Here is a 16,485-nt window from a genome sequence, read left to right as displayed (position 1 = left end):
AATACCATTAAAGCATACAATAGTCTTCTAATGCTTGCCCAGCATAGCGACAATCAATCTATGCAGCAAAGAGTCGTAGCATTGTTTGCCTAGCAACACATCTGGAGCCCTAGAAACATCCGTAGATTTGATTAAGCCAGGAATCAGGCGTTAAAACTTTCAATCCATACCACACATTCACCTGTTATGCAGAATTAGTACTATTTGAGTCACAATGTAACTTAGATTTGAACATATTTTGTTCTTGTTTGAGCAAATACTGCTATTTTAACAACCTATTTTCAAATAGAATAAGGTAAAAACCAATCACAAGTTATGCATAGCTTTAATCAAAAAAAGGTTGTAAAACCAGAGGTGGCAGAACAACAGGCTCATATAAAGAAAGTGGAGGGGCACCTTTTGTCTGCCAAACAATAGGTGCCCCTCCACTTTCATTGTATGAGCCTGACTTCCAATGCCTCTGTGTAAAACATTTGCATGTATGGGGTAAATATTTATCAATGCAAATTTGATTCTAAGTATTGTAATCCAGTCATCAATAAAAAGTACATCCCTTTGAACGTAACTATCAGATTTGAATAACTTTGTAATTATTCTAGCCCCTTTCTGACTGATAAATATACCCCCCCCCTGATGCGAATTGTTCATATTTTGTTTGTATTATATACTTTTTAGAATAAAAAGTCCGGCAGGTTAAATGAAAAGTCCTTTTTTCAAATAATTTTATACACATATATGAATAAGGTGAAAATACTCATTTTTCACATACAAAATCCTCCTTTTTCTCTCTCAAAATGCTGCAATTTGTTGTAGGGTTTACTGCATCCCTCCCCTTGTATGCGTGAGTGTGGATGTTCTGTAGCAAAGGATCAATCTCTTGTAAGATTTTAACAAATATAGAATAAATGTAATTGTTTTAATAGGGTAGGCCTATACAAATTTTTCTAAACCCATGCAACAGTTTGTATACATGTCCATACATGTACGGAATAATTCAGTTGATTATGTTGTTGGTCATTTGGAGGCTTCTTTCCTCAAAGGGCGTAAATTGATAGTATGAGACACAATATTTGTAATTTCACTGGAATATCCCCTTAAAACATTTCCAATGGAATGGTAATCATATCCCCAACAAGTTATCATATTGCCCATGAATGACAAAATCCAACTTATTATATTGCTAAAAAGGTAACCTTTTTTTTACACTTTTCAGATGGTGAAAATGTACTTTTTATGTGGAAAAAAATAATTACATAGAAAAGAGTACTTCGAACTGTTTTAAGGGTATGTAGTAAAAATATTTTCTTTTAACCAATTAGAATGGTGAGAATATTCAACATCGTGAAAGATAAAGAAAATACATTTTATTTCTTATAAAAGTGTTGTAGGACTTTGAGCTAACTACTCGTTCATTTCCCATTGTGTACTGTACATGTTTGACGGATGTAAAGCTCTAAGTCATTATGCGGCTAACTTATGATTTACGGCTGTGATTAGTCCACAAATGACCATGAATTCATCATTTCTTTCAACTTAATGCACAATAAACTGCTTGGAAGCAAATATAACATCTAATGACCAAAAATGAATTATAAGATTTCCCCCAGACATGCCGCAATTTTAATTTGCAAGAAATTGAGCCAAGTCCATAAACGATCACTTTGACTATTCATTTATCAAGCTTAATTTGTTTCCATGTTTTTGCTGGCTATGATAGTAAAAATGTAAGTTAATTAATGATTGCGGTACTCCCACATTCTTTTGTACATCCAATATCGTGGAAGTATAAATCAAAAGATTAAAGATACATGTTAACAAAAAATCGAGGAATGGCACAAGCAATCCCATCTGAATGGGTGAGGGTTCTTGATATGGACTCACCTATGATTATTTAAATGATGTTTCATAGATTTTGTTATATCAAATTTATTTCATAGTATGTTATTTTTTACAATGTTGTACTCAATCTATTCTTTTATTTACGATTTACAAATTTCTATGCCTATGCTGTTTGTTATTGGGTCGATATATCACAATGATGTCAAGTTGAGTTTCAAGAATGGTATCACAAGAAAGATTGCATAATTCTCTATTGGGAAATTCCATAAAATAATCAACCTTTTTGGATGTCTGATCCCCATTTTTCTCTAGTCTTATGACACTTCATAAACTGACCAAGTCATGGACCCTTGAGAACATTACTGACTGTCAAAAGAACAAGAAATCAGAGACAGAAAATTTCCTGAAGGCCCCACATATAGGGGGTTGGACATACATATTTTATGGAATTGCCCTATTGTTATTTTGTATGAAAAATCTCTCTCCAAAAATTGCAAATTTTAAACTCTCAAATTGACAAATCGAAAGTATAATCTGAAAAAAAATGAAAGAAAAAAATAAGTCTTATCCAAAAGTTTTGTTTGCCTCCTGCCGGGCACATAGCAATATTACGTACCCATCAACACAACACAGACTAGCATTATCCTAAAGCTTGTATTGATAACAATTGCCTTTTGTGATTTCTGAAGGACTCTTAATTTAATAACCTTTGAACATGGTGTTCAAAATGTTCATTAAATTTCTATTTATCTGTCATTGTCCTTGGCTGTATGTAGGATCTGAATGTGGTCGGATCAAGGCCGTGGTATTAATCTCATCCATGAGTAATTGTGTTCTGCTCTCGTCCAATTAATGTGACATTCAACCAGCTTACAGGGGTCTAAAACAACAAATCAAAAAAGAAAAATGATGGAACAATACATTTATGATCCAGCCAATTGTGAAATCTAAATTCATTATAGGTAGGAGTTTTGATTATTGGACACCAAATAAAGTGCCCTTCATATTCCTTAATTTAATATACATGTAGAATAATTTTTTTTCACAATTTTCAGTTTCAAATGCAGCTTTAAGCAAATGAAAATTAAAAAAATCACAAGTTATAAATAGAGGACAGTAGCAGGGCTGAAACCATCAATTGAAATCTCATTACAAAATAAAAAAAATACTAGTAACATAGCTTAAAGTACAGTTTATATACAATTTTCCATAAGCAAAAGAAGAGGGTTTTTTTTTATCAAGAAAATAACACATCTCCTTAAGACCAAATTGATGAGATTAGCTAACTAATGCTATAGAGGCTATAGAGGCAATGGTTCCTTGCTCCATGTTCATTTCAATGTATCATTCAATATAGTCAGAAGTGTTTAAATTGATAATTTGCATAGTCTAACCATGATGCCTTTTCCTTTTTCAAGATGAAAGTACATTTGAATCCTCTTTTTTCCTTATGGTTATTAAGAGGGTGAGCTCTGCACTAGATTCTTGAATATTATTGAATAAACATTGAGATCTTATGTACCGAGTGGCTTGTAATAATACCTATTCATCAATAAGAGTCGCATCAAATCTTCATTCCATCATTCATTCTCTCCTTCCCTCCGACACACCATACCTATTATTCTATCTGATCGTGTCTGTCATTTGCGCTCCCGCTCTCCCCTCTCGCTTCCATCTCCCCCATCCCGTACGGTGCATCGGAACAAATGAATGTCACCAGAGTCTGGTTAAAGGAGAATGAAATCCTTGAACCAAGTAAGCTTGTGTGAAAATAGGAAATTCAAAGAATAATATCAACAAAAGTTTGAGAACAATTGGATGAACAATAAAAGAAAGTTACAAGCATTCCAGTGTTGAGATCTCCCGTTGGCAGTGCAACAGAGATGTGTGATGTCATACTTTTATAACTCCCCCATTTAATAGTATTGTATCCCATTCTTCTTAAATCCTCATTTTTAACAAGTCTATCCATAGATTAGGTGTTCTTTCCATGGGGATATGTATGTTTCAGAAAATATATCATGGATAAAGTGTTCGTACTATCATTAGAATGAACTAAAAAGATATTTTGGGTATATTTTCAGTGAATAAAGCAGAGAGATGTACAAGTGTGATATCACAAATCTTAGTGGCGATGCCAATGGGTGGATGTCCGTAACATTAGTCATCTCGACATACAAAAACTCATGCTTTCCTGTCCAATTATTCTCAAACTTCCATTGCTATTATTCCTTTATATTTCTGTTTTCACAAAAGTCGACTTGTTCCGAGGGTTTTATAAACCTTTAAGGCGGAAACACTCGCCTGTTTGCGTTGGGATTTACTGATGCGAATTCAAAGTGATATTGTCAACATGGGTGGGAATTAATTAGGCTGGAGCAGATATTGGGTAGTAAAATAAAGTTTAGTTGTTAACAAGACCCCAAAGGTACGTCATGATGGATGGCTGTCATGTTATCTATTAAGGTATCGCATCAATCAGAGTTTGAACAGGTAGGTATGATATGGGATAGGATTGTAGGGGGAAGGGAGGGGAGGGGGAGGGGGAGGGAGGGAAGGGGAAGGGAGGGAGGGAAGGGGAGGGGGGTAGGGGAGGGAGGGGGAGGTCCCTCAGATATGCCATGATGGATGGCTGTCAGTTTAAACAGGTAGATATGATATGTGGGGATAGGATTGTAGGGGAAGGGAGGGAGGGGGAGGGGGGAGGGGGGAGGGAGGGAGGGAAGGGGAGGGGGGGGGAAAGGGAGGGAGGGAAGGGGAGGGGGGGAAGGGAGGGAGGGGGGGGGGGGGAAGGGAGGGAGGGAGGGGAGGGGGGTAGGGGAGGGAGGGGGAGTGATGAAGGGGGGGGGGAGGGGTGGTCCCCTCAGATATGCCATGATGGATGGCTGTCAGTTTAAACAGGTAGATATGATACGTGGAGATAGGATTGTAGGGGGAAGGGAGGGAGGGGCAGGGGGAGGTACCCTCCGCTGTTCCATGCTGGATGGCTGTCATGTTATCTATTAAGGTATCGTATCAATCAGAGTTTGAACAGGTAGGTATGATATGTAGGGATAGGATTGTAGGGGGAAGGGAGGGAAGGGGAGGGGGAGGGAGGTATGCATGGAGGGGGGTAGGGAGGGAGGGGAGTGATGGAGGGGGGGGAAGGTCCCCTCCGCTGTGCCATGATGGAGGGAGGGACCTGTTATGTTATTAAGGTATTGTATGAATTAGAGTATAAACTGGTAGGTATGATACTGGGGGATAGGAGTTTAAGAGGAGGGAAGGGGGGGGGGGGCTGTTTTGTCGCATCAGTTAGAGTTTAAACTGGTAGGTATGATACTTGGGGATAGGATTGTAGGAGGAGGGATGGGGGGGGGGGGACCTGTTATGTTATTACGGTATTGTATAAATTAGAGTATAAACTGGTAGGTATGATACTGGGGGATAGGAGTTTAAGAGGAGGGAAGGGGGGGGGGGCTGTTTTGTCGCATCAATTAGAGTTTAAACTGGTAGGTATGATATTTGGGGATAGGATTGTAGGAGGAAGGATGGGGGGGGGGGGAGGCTGTTATGTTATTAAAGATAAATTCCAGTATTGGTAATGATCTCAAAATGAATTTTTACAGAATCTAATATAATGACCACCCAAGTGTCTGTTTGTATGAATAAAAAATATGTGCCAAAGGATTCTGGAAGAAATTGTGTAATTGCTGAGAAATAAGCAAAATGAGCGCAGATTCGGTCACTTCCGTCGGGTCTTTATTCCAGCAATAATAATACACTGTCCCACGTGTGCCTATCTGTGTTGGTGATCTTCAGCGTGAACATTTTTCAGCGTAGATTTCAAGATTTCACAAAGTTCAGTTTATGTAACTGTACCAGATCTAGATCCTCGATGATATACTGACAATTAAGCCTGGTTTTACAGACTTTCTCATGAAATCAGTGTTTACTGCAACTACTAGAATTTCTCTTTAAGCTATCGTATTAATCAGAATTTAAACAGGTGGGTATGATACAAGTAAATAGGATTGTAGGAGGAGGAGGGAAGAAGGGAGGGAGGGGTAGGGGAGGGGAGTGTCCCCTCAGGTACAGCCTGATCATGGATGGCTGTCATGTTATTTATAAGCCAGTTCACGGTTAGCTCATGATAAACTATTCTCAAATGACCTTTACAATTTTTCATTAGGATGAGCACTTACATTTTTCAAAGGAAGATGTTGTGTAAGCAAACCCGGCAAAGCATTCCAATTCTAAGAAAGAAAGGCATTGTAGAGACCAGGTTACTAGAATAGTACATCATGGTTAAAGGTTAAAAATTCTCTTTGTTTTATTGTCTACTTTTGGCACATTTTGACTATAGTTTTGGCTACTGTTAAATACCAGTGATTAATGAAGGCTTTGTTACTCTTCAGCTTGGAAGTGGTGAAAAGAATATTTTAAATGCCTTTCCAGGTATCATATCAATGAGGGTTAGAACAGACGAGTATGGTACATGTGTAAGGACCATAAGCCCCCTTGAAAAGTACAGAAGAAAAAACTATGGCCTTCTTAAGAATAAGTTACTTTGAGCCTACCATATCTAATAGTTTTCGATGAATATACATAATTCAAGTGAAGATTTCCAAGGTTTTAATAGTTTGCAGTAGAAAGCCTATATCATTTTTTGCCCTTCCTCTCGGACCCAAGAAGTGGTTGTAAGAGTCATCCAGGCAGGACTAATCACATTGAGGATGCTCCGCTTCAGTATTGACCACAAAACTTGTCTGGAAATAGCATCGTCTTCTCGGTTGTGTCTGGGACGGCAGGTATATGTAGTCGTGGAGGTATAGGGTATCTTAACCCGTTTGATGCTAATGAATTTTTTGGATTTCGAGCTCGAAGAAAGTAGGTCATATATTTCTCATTGAGAGTTTTATCACTTTAGTTCCCTCAGTATTCTTGTATTTACACCCCACATTCCCCCCCCTGATTGTCGATTGATAAATGTGCAAGTGTGTGTTTGTGTGTATGTGCAGTATTTCTCTGTGTTCTTTTGTTCTCCCTTTTGTTGTTTTGTCTATTCTTATCTTTCTTTCATTTTCTATAATCACATTCCCCTTTTGATTTTTTGTAATAATGATAATATAGGGTACTTAGGGCTATATTGCGCTCATTTCCACCTTGTTAGGTGCTGGAGTCCCTCCTACATTACCCTGGCGAAGCTTGGTTACTGATTCCGCTGCTCACAGCTTTCTAAGAATTTGACTACTTTTGTCTGAACATCTTATTTCCGCACTATATGATTTATCAAAATCATGTCATCATGTGATGATTCTAAACAATAATTTGCATCATGGAATGGAATATGAATCTCAATCGCTGTAAAACACATAGAACTCACAGGGTTGCGTGTATGTCTTTGAGAATGTGAAGATCGACAGTGTTCGATGGAGGAGCGAGAGAAGGTGAGTTAAGATGGTGAAGGTCGGAGGAAGAGGATAGCAGGGGAGGGGGGGAGGGAGGTTGTCAGAAGGCTGTTAATGATTCATGAACAGGGCTTGGTCAGGTGGACATGATTCTTTCTGACCGGCCTGGGTCTGAGGACCAGCCATGCTGAAAATCAAAACCATGTACTGGGGAAATGATTGGGAGCTAGACCATGATGAGAGCTTCAAAGAGACAGACAGAGAGAGACGCAAGGAGTGCAGTCAGAAGCATGCATGGCATGAGATATATGAAAAGAGTTTGAAAGTCAACAAGAGAGAGAGAGAGAGAGTGTGTAGTAGATAGTAGTAAGAATCTTCCCAGGTATGATTTTATTATCATAAAGGAAAAGGAAAGCTTGGTGCGAGAGAGAATGAGAATGTGTGCGACCTTGGTCTTTAAGACTCTTATGACGTGTAGACATACGAACTGACCTTCACATAGATCTTTGTTTCCTTTTCAAGTTATTAAATGCTAGGTTAAATTAAGCCAACGTTCAATATTTTTCAAAAGTTTTATTGCTACTCCTTTCTTCCTAAGTTTTCCTACTCTTTTGTGCGTGTTTGTCTATTGGGGTTAAGCACCGGGGGGGGGGGGGGGACACTCAGTATATAATGCATAGAGTGTATGTACCGCGGAGGGACCCCCTTATTGAGAAAAAGAACAAAGAAATCTGCTCCAAAGAATAGCATTTTCAATTATCGAGAAAAAGAAATCCGCTCCAAAGCTTCGCATATTTTTTGTTACGGCGTTCCAGCCGCATTGATCTGCTACAATGAGCTGCAATTTTGGTGAAAAGTGGCTGCAGAGTGCTGTCCGACCATCGTCTCTGCGCTAGCGCACCCAGTGGGCGTGTCGCCGGGCTAGCTGCATGCACGTATGCCCGTTCCATAGGGATGCATAGGCACTCAACACGCTGGCGATCCGTTCCAAGGACCCCCGTTTTCACAAACATTTGTAGTTCCGAAGCCCGTTCCGAGGACCCTCCTTTTTACAATAATTTTTTTGTCTCGCCCGCGGCACATACTACTTTTTTGGTTGAGTATCCCTCGGGGGGGGGGGGGGGTTTAGCCATGGTTACTATCTCTTGAAACCTGATAAAAAATATCTTCTTTCCACTTGCTTCTCTAATTTCGATAGAGTATTGATAGCTGGATTTTTATCAACACTCTTTGCTGGAGGATACTAAGCACAACTATCATTTTCGTGATTGTTTGTTAGCTCTAGCTACCACATTTTCAGCGCCGCTCAGTGCATTCAGGGAATTGATCCTACTGGGTACCCATTCACCTCACCTGGGTCAAGCGCAGCAGTGTGATAAATTTCTTGGTTGAAAGAAAATATGTGATGACTTTGATTCAAACCCAAGACCGTCTGTTTGAACGACGAGTCAGAAACACTAGATCTTGTATTTTTTAACCCATTTTGAAATATTTTTCATTAGATAGAATTGAAAAGAGAATTTTGGTCACAAAAGGAATATTCAGATAAAAAAATCTTTTAAATTAGATATTTATATACACATCTCTCTATTCTTTCCAGTTTACATTTTTTATCGTAACACCTAAGAGGCAATTTGAAATACATGTCTTGCAAATTATAATTTATTATTATCATTACTTCTTTCTTTCACTTACCATATTTCTTCCATTATGTTTGATGCTTCTTACTTTAAGAAATTTTGTTCAGACATGAATACTTTGAATGAAAAATATTGATATTATAAAATGTTAACATTCAACACGACATATTTCAAATTTAGCTATTTATATGAATAATTATCAAAGAACTCTGCTCTCTTTGCTTGCTATATTTACATTCTTTGTAAAGTTGTGCGTAACTTTACAAACAAACAGCTTTATGATAATGCCCCCTTTCCGTTTTAAGTCTTTGAATTCAAATAATGTCATAAATTTAGCATTTAAAGATATAATAATAATGATAATAATAATAGGCATTTACATAGCGCCATCTATCTAGAAATATTCTATTCTGAGGCGCACAAGAAAAGAATGACAGAGGTTGCATGAGTGTCAAAGTGCCAATAACTAATACTGTTTAAAAAAGATAAAAGACTTCAGTTTAGATTTGAAGGTCTACAGTGATGTTATAATTCTTAAATTCAACGGCCAATTATTCCAGAGAGAAGGTGCTGAGGCAGAGATCCCCATGGGTTTTATGCCTTTGAATCCAAGGGATGTCATAGATTTAGCCTTTTGAACTGACATTCTAGATCCCTCGACAAACTGGGACATTTTGAGAGAGTTCAACAAAAATCATTAAAAAGAGAATGAGGAACGATGCAACCTTGAAATTTTGTAGGTTGTGTTAAGCTTGAATGGACTTATAGTCTCGAGGGAATGGGGAAATTCAAGGTCTTTTTTTTTCTTTTAAGAAATGAAAAAAGTCTCCTGCAGTCTTCGGTTTTGTTTATTCAGGTATGAGAATCATGTCTGATGAATGGCATTGATCACTTAACCTTTATAGGAGAGATTGATAAAGAGGGAAAGGGGGTAGGGAGAAGAGGGTGGGGAGGGGGAGTATGAGAATCACGTCTGAGGAATGGCATTGATCACTTTACCCACATAGGAGAATGGAAACGGGGAAAGGGGTGCGGGTGTGTGTGTGGGAGGGGGAGGGAAGGGGTTATGAGAATGATGTCTGATGAATGGCATTGATCACTTAACTTTTATAGGAAGGATTGGTAGATAGAAAGGGGGAGGGGGAGTGGGGAGAAGGAATAGGGGAAGGGGTATGAGAATCCTGTCTGATGAATGGCATTGATCATTGAACCTTTATAGGAGGAATTAATAGAGGGGGTAGGGAGAAGGTGGGTGGGTGGGGTATGATAATCATGTTTAATTAATGGCATTGATCACTTAACCTTTATATAAGGGATTGATAGATTGGGGGGGTAGGAGAAGGGGGCAGGGTGGGGTATGAGAATCATGTCTGATGAATAGAGAGAGGGGTAGAGAGAAGGTAGGGATGTTGAAGGTTTGAGAGATAAATGGGATAGGGAGGAAATGGAAAATTGGGGAGTAGAGAGAAAAACTGTTAGCAGAGGGGGGGGGGGGAGGGGGGGGCAGGGGTAACATCAGAAGAATAGAGGAGAGGAGAAGGATTGGGGAGGATAAGCCCAGCGCACACTATGCGATCCAATTTTGTAGTATATCGCATTTTGCATTAAACGGAAAAATTCCAAGAAGTAAAATTATTTCATTTGAAGTTTGGCATAATTTTAGGAATAATAAAATCATAGTTTTTGCTTTGCTGCAAGCCCTGTGGTTGGATTAAAATCTTAATTGACTTAAAATTACAGCCGATGATGACGTTATAATTTGGATTTGAATTTGCTTTTATTTCCTACAGGGAGGCTCGAACTCGACTGAATTTCGACTTTAGTAGTCCTACCACTATTCTGAACGCTGATCGCTAAGATTTAACTGGTTGGACTGTCCATATCAAATGTTCTTACAATTTCTTTGAAATTCGGCTTGCAGTGAATCTCATAGATGGCACTGGGCTTAAGAGATAAGTGGTATAAGAATCATATCTGATCAATTGCATTGGCCACTTGAACTTAACAAAGTTTAGAGGTGTGTTTGTTTGCTTGTATGGGGCTGCAATTCTCACTATTTTCTGTAATATGAGGACCTTTTTTATCAATCTAACATTTGGAGCATCGAATTCAATATTATCGTGAAGCAAATATGAGTTAATATATTCATAACCGCCACCCATATCTGGCATTGGTAAGGGGTCAAATATTCATAATTTGCAGTCAAGCATTCTTTAGATGATGATATTGAACCTCTCTCTGTAGGGAGTGAAAAATGTTCCAATTTCAGTCCATTAGGAAAGTCACCGTATAGCCAGTTCATCAATTTTGAGGATCAAGAGGAATTACTACTCCAGACTAATTTAGCTGGAAGTAGAATGTTACATCAAGAAAACTCCCAGCCATCAAATTCAACCAGCGGTGCTATAGCATATTAGACAAAAAAATACTCTATAAAGACCCTTTCAACATTGGGAGAGAAATTATGGTATGGTCACGGAGTATTTAAAAGGCCAGGATAGATGTAGTTTGAGTAGGCCTATATATTTTATGTCAAGAATTAGATTTTACTATTCACAGAAGAGATTTGTCAGATGGGCATTCATGTGGATAAGGAAAGAAATGGTTGAACTTATGAACTACAGATTTTAAGGCACACTCATTTTCTTCCGAGCTAAATTTGCCCTTAGCCCCTGTATTATAGAAAGAGCTAAATTCCAATCTAGCCCTGCCTATATGGGTTAAAGCTTAGTCCACTAGAAACGTGCCCCATAGGGGGGTGGCCTCACCCTAAAATTATTGAAATTTAGTGTCTGGTATATTTCATTACAAAAATTTAATCTTGTAATACATTTTGACATATCGTTGCACGCACCACGAACCGTCCTCTCTGTGCACTTCTATGCGAAAGTTACTTTTGCAGAAAACGCATTTAAAGAAAAGGTTTTTTTTAAACCAGCAATAAGTGCACCTACTAGGAGAGCAAATTATTTACCAGTGTCTTTGTTAAAAAGTTCAGGTTCCAAAGTTTCATCCCGTATCTTTATATTTTCTTGAAGTTAATTATTTACGCCACAGTGGGCAACGTAACAGAGAGGACGGTTCGTGGAATAGATACAGTGCGCTTAACTTTCGCATCGAAGTGCGCAGAGAGGACGGTTCGTGGTGTGTGCGACGATATGCCCGTATTTTGAAGTCAGGTTTAACTTAGACCATGGTCTAACTCTGTGTTTAAATTACTGGAAGCCAAAAGTGTCAACATTTTTATCATGTTGTATGTTTCTCATATTTACTGTGCTCTTTCCTGATTCATCGATGGTGAAGACAATCATCTATTCATACTTCCTAGACAATTATGAATGATTTGAGAGCCAAGTGAGCTGAAATATATCTCTAGTATCTCTATCTTAAACCACATCTTTAAACTTTAAACCTTAGTGTAAGTTAAACCTGACTTCAGAATATGGGCCATAATGTTAAGAAAATATTGCCATATTTCATCCTCTTTCCTTTTCTTTCCCCCCTTTTTTTTTTGTTTGGGGGGGGAAGGAAGCCCCTAAAGCCCTCATCTGTATACAAATGGTACATGTACCACAAGAAAATGGGAATCTAAGTGTGATTTCAAGTCACATTCATATCTTTGTGAAACCCACCCCTTTTATACTGTGTTCATATCTACTGCTGATATCTGTGTCATGATGGTTTGTTAGTTTGTGTTTGTTCGGTGAGATTGAGATTGTTTGTGTTTGTTCTTTGAGATTGAATGCTCTGATACCTTCCTTCTTCCCTGAAGCAATCTCCCACTGGAATAATCTCACAGCGGATATGGTATCCTCCAAAAGCACTGACATACTTAAAGCAAAACTAAACATGCAAAACCAGCAACAAAGCAAAACAGAGTAATAATACTCCCACTCTCGTCAGTCCTGAGTTACCCTTCCTGGTGGAGGTCTTCAGGGAACGGAACTACAAGGTACAAGGTACCTGACAAGTGGAGTTTTGGTGGTGATAGTGGTGGGCAGATAGAGAGAATCATTCATTCATTCATTCATTTATTCATTCACCTATCCATCCATCCATTTATTAATTTATTTATGTATTCATCCTTTATTCATTCATTCATTCACCCACCCATCCATCCATTTATTAATTTATTTATGTATTCATCCTTTATTCATTCATTCATTCATTCATCCATTTATTACTTTATTTATGTATGTATTCATTCATTCATTCATTCATTCACCCTTCCATCCATCCATTTATTAATTTATTTATGTATTCATGCATTCAATTTCATTCATTCATTCACCCACCTATCCATCCATCCATTTATTAATTTATTTATGTATTCATCCTTCATTCATTCATTCATTCATTTTTGTTATAAAAGTGTGGTTCTTTCAATAATATGCTTTTTCCTCAGAGGCAAAATTGGAAAAGTATGTACACAAGCAGATCCATGTTAACTTGACACTAAAACATGTTCACTTATGAAACATATGAAGTAAATATGTCAGTCTTTTCCTATCACTTGGATGACTGTATCTAGACTCCTCCCCCAGCCTGATTGTTAGTCATTGAATTCCAGTGGTGTATCTGAGGTACAGGGAAAGTTCATGCAATGACCCGACAGTTCCCTGGGGAGCACTCTACCACACAGGTGAGTCTCCCTACGGGTTCAACAGAAGAATGACAAAAACACCTCCAAGAGAAACTTTGTCTTTCTATCCTTCCTCAGGACAGGTAGAATGAAGTCGGACCGTGAAGCGGACATGAAATAAGTCAAGTGCCCCGACCTCGGAGAGGCTTGCCGTCCTCACCGAGTTTGATTAGTGCTTGAGGATGCGATGCGGAGGGTCCCATCCTTGTCCCCAGAGGGAGCTCTTCTCCCTGCCATGTAATGTAGACAGGCACGGCACGCATGGCTGCCGTTACAAGTTTGATAATTCATCTGCTTTGGGTTGAATTGGTGCATGACCCCTTTGGGTTAGCTGTAGCCCTCACTCTGGCTGGGGTTTGGGTGCTGCTGTGTGCCACGGAGACGTAGAGTGTGTTGTTTTTCAGCCTAACCTTACCCTTGGGTTTACTTGGTGTTAAGATTGATGTAAACCCTTCCTATTTCTGATGGTGTCTTTCTCATGATCTCATTCTACTCTATACCCTACAGTCTGCCTCCTCAAGACAGCCTTTTTCATACATTATAGTGCAGGCTGAAGTAAAACTCCCATTAAAACATGAAAGAACGTGACCGGGGCGCTGTAACATAGCAATTGATAATGGCTGTATAGCGTATAATGGTATTGATAGTGGCTGTGGGGCTCCTATTCTTGATTGATCATACACATTAATCAATGCAATCGATCTTAGAATCAGCTTTATGATCAATCTCTAAGCTTCATGTCATGGGGTCCAGGGCCCCGTCTTACAAAGAGTTATGATTGATCCAATCAATTGTAACTATTGCCGGCCAGCAACGTAAACATCTATAATGCATGTTTGTTCAAAATATTTTCTAGCTATGATGTATATTCATGCATTCATTGTTTTCTTGAAAATTCACTGCGCTTCTCTTTGCATACAGAGGACATTGTGCAAATTTTTCGCATAAAAAAGTAGGACAGAGATGGATTTCCATAGAATTACGATTGATCGGATCAATCGTAACTCTTTGTAAGAAGGGGCCCAGGTCCGTATTACATCTTGGGTATTACCTGGTAGATGTTTCATAAAGCTGTTTGTACGGTATGAGCAACTTTATGAATGAAGACTGGTAACCCTTTCTTATGAGCTAAATCCACATAGATAACATTTTTATGCGCATAATTTACATCAAGGAAAGATCACCACTCACAAAGTCACTTGTAACTTACAAACAGATTTATGAAGTACCCACCAGGTCAAAGCTCAAGGCAAATATTACTGTATGTAATGATTTCTTCTTTGTAATATAATTTTGCTTTTTATTCTTTCATTCTGAGATGACTTCATGTAAAATTGAATTCATGTCGGCTGTGGATAGTGATCAGCCAAACATTAACATGGTAAATTATGAAGATCTTGTGTCAAGGATGTTTCGAAAGACAGTTGACAGTCAGACAGTGTCTTCTTGACTTGTTTGATTGTTTAAATTAAAACCGTGAATGATAATAATACAATCAGATGAGCTTTTACAGATGAAGCTATATTTGAGTATTATGGCAATGGTCAAAACTGCACACTGTCTGAAAACGGTCTCCAAATTCACACAGAGAACACTTTCTAGGTTAAAGAAAGTTGCCACTTACATTAGAACTCTGGAATGAACCTTTTCTTTAGCTGCTCTAATTATCATTATTTTTTAATTCAGATACAAGGTATTAACAATTTCTGTTTCTGTTTGTGGTAACTCCCGTAGGAAATCGGCAGGGCAGCATTTTGCTGGTAAACGCCAAGCTGGTATATAACCAATTACCTATGAAACATTTTACGTCTAGGTTAATCAGTCATAGTGGCTGACGTTATAGACGACAGATATCACTCTCGGGCCTTTTTATCAAAGTGGAGACAATGGCAGAGTTGGGATTCGAACTCACAACCTTGCGGCTATGAGTCCAATGCTCTAACCACTGAACCACACGACCTGTACCACTGAACCACACGACCCGTTTATAAGTTGCATCCGATTATAACTTTTATCCCTTTTACTGTTTTATATTTACTCGACTTCTCTGTTCTTAATGCTTTGTCATTGGACTTTTTATGGTTACATTGTTTGCCTGCATTCATCTTGATAAGGATTATAAGTTATTTTCATATGGTGATAAATAGCTATTAGATTTCCCTCTTCTCATTTGTCCAATTCTCTTTTTGTTGCACTCCCCTCCTTTTTTGATGTCCTTTTTTGATTTCTATCCTCTCTTCTCGTTCACTTTAAGCATACCTCCACCTTTCACTCTACCGAGCAATCTCATCCGTACTCTCATCTGAGCTAGGTTTGGGATCTGAGAGAGAGAGAGAGAAAGAGAGAAGATGCTTTTATACCCACTCATCAAAATACCTGTCAATTTGTGGAATCCAAAATTAGACCACTTTAAAGGTGTTGTGGCTCAGTGGGTAAGTCTCCGGACTTTGAATCACAAGATCCGGGGTTCAAATCCCAGTGCAGCACTCGCGTCCTTTGGCAAGGCATTTATCTACATTTGCCACTCTCCACCCAGGTGTAGTAAATGGGTACCCGTTAGGAAGGAATTCCTTGAATGCTTGAGCGTCCGATCAGGATAGCCATGTCAAAGCCAGGGTAATAGTATGCAGCGCTTAGAAACATTTGGATTGAGCGCTATATAAATGTTGCATGTTATCATTATTAAGTTTTTGAAGTTATGAGCATGTGAAGTACAATGCGAGTACAACAGACTAGGTGTGGGATTTAGAATTGCCAGTTAAGGCAAGCTAGAAACTCAAGTGCCTTATAGTGCCTGCACGCAATATACTAACATACTTGCTACGATGAATACCTGTGACTTCGGAAATATCTCTATGAAAGTTCTCACTATTTAGGCAAGTTTTTACTCTTATAAGCGGGTATTTTCTTTTGGGAATATTACGAGTAATTTGTTTTCACACTAGCAAAAAAAACCCTGGCATATTTTGATTGG

Source organism: Lytechinus variegatus, chromosome 11 (assembly GCF_018143015.1).
Source record: "Lytechinus variegatus isolate NC3 chromosome 11, Lvar_3.0, whole genome shotgun sequence".
NCBI classification, from domain to species: Eukaryota; Metazoa; Echinodermata; class Echinoidea; order Temnopleuroida; family Toxopneustidae; genus Lytechinus; species Lytechinus variegatus.
The sequence above is the reverse complement of the archived record's forward strand: the minus strand, read 5'-3'. Positions refer to the sequence as shown.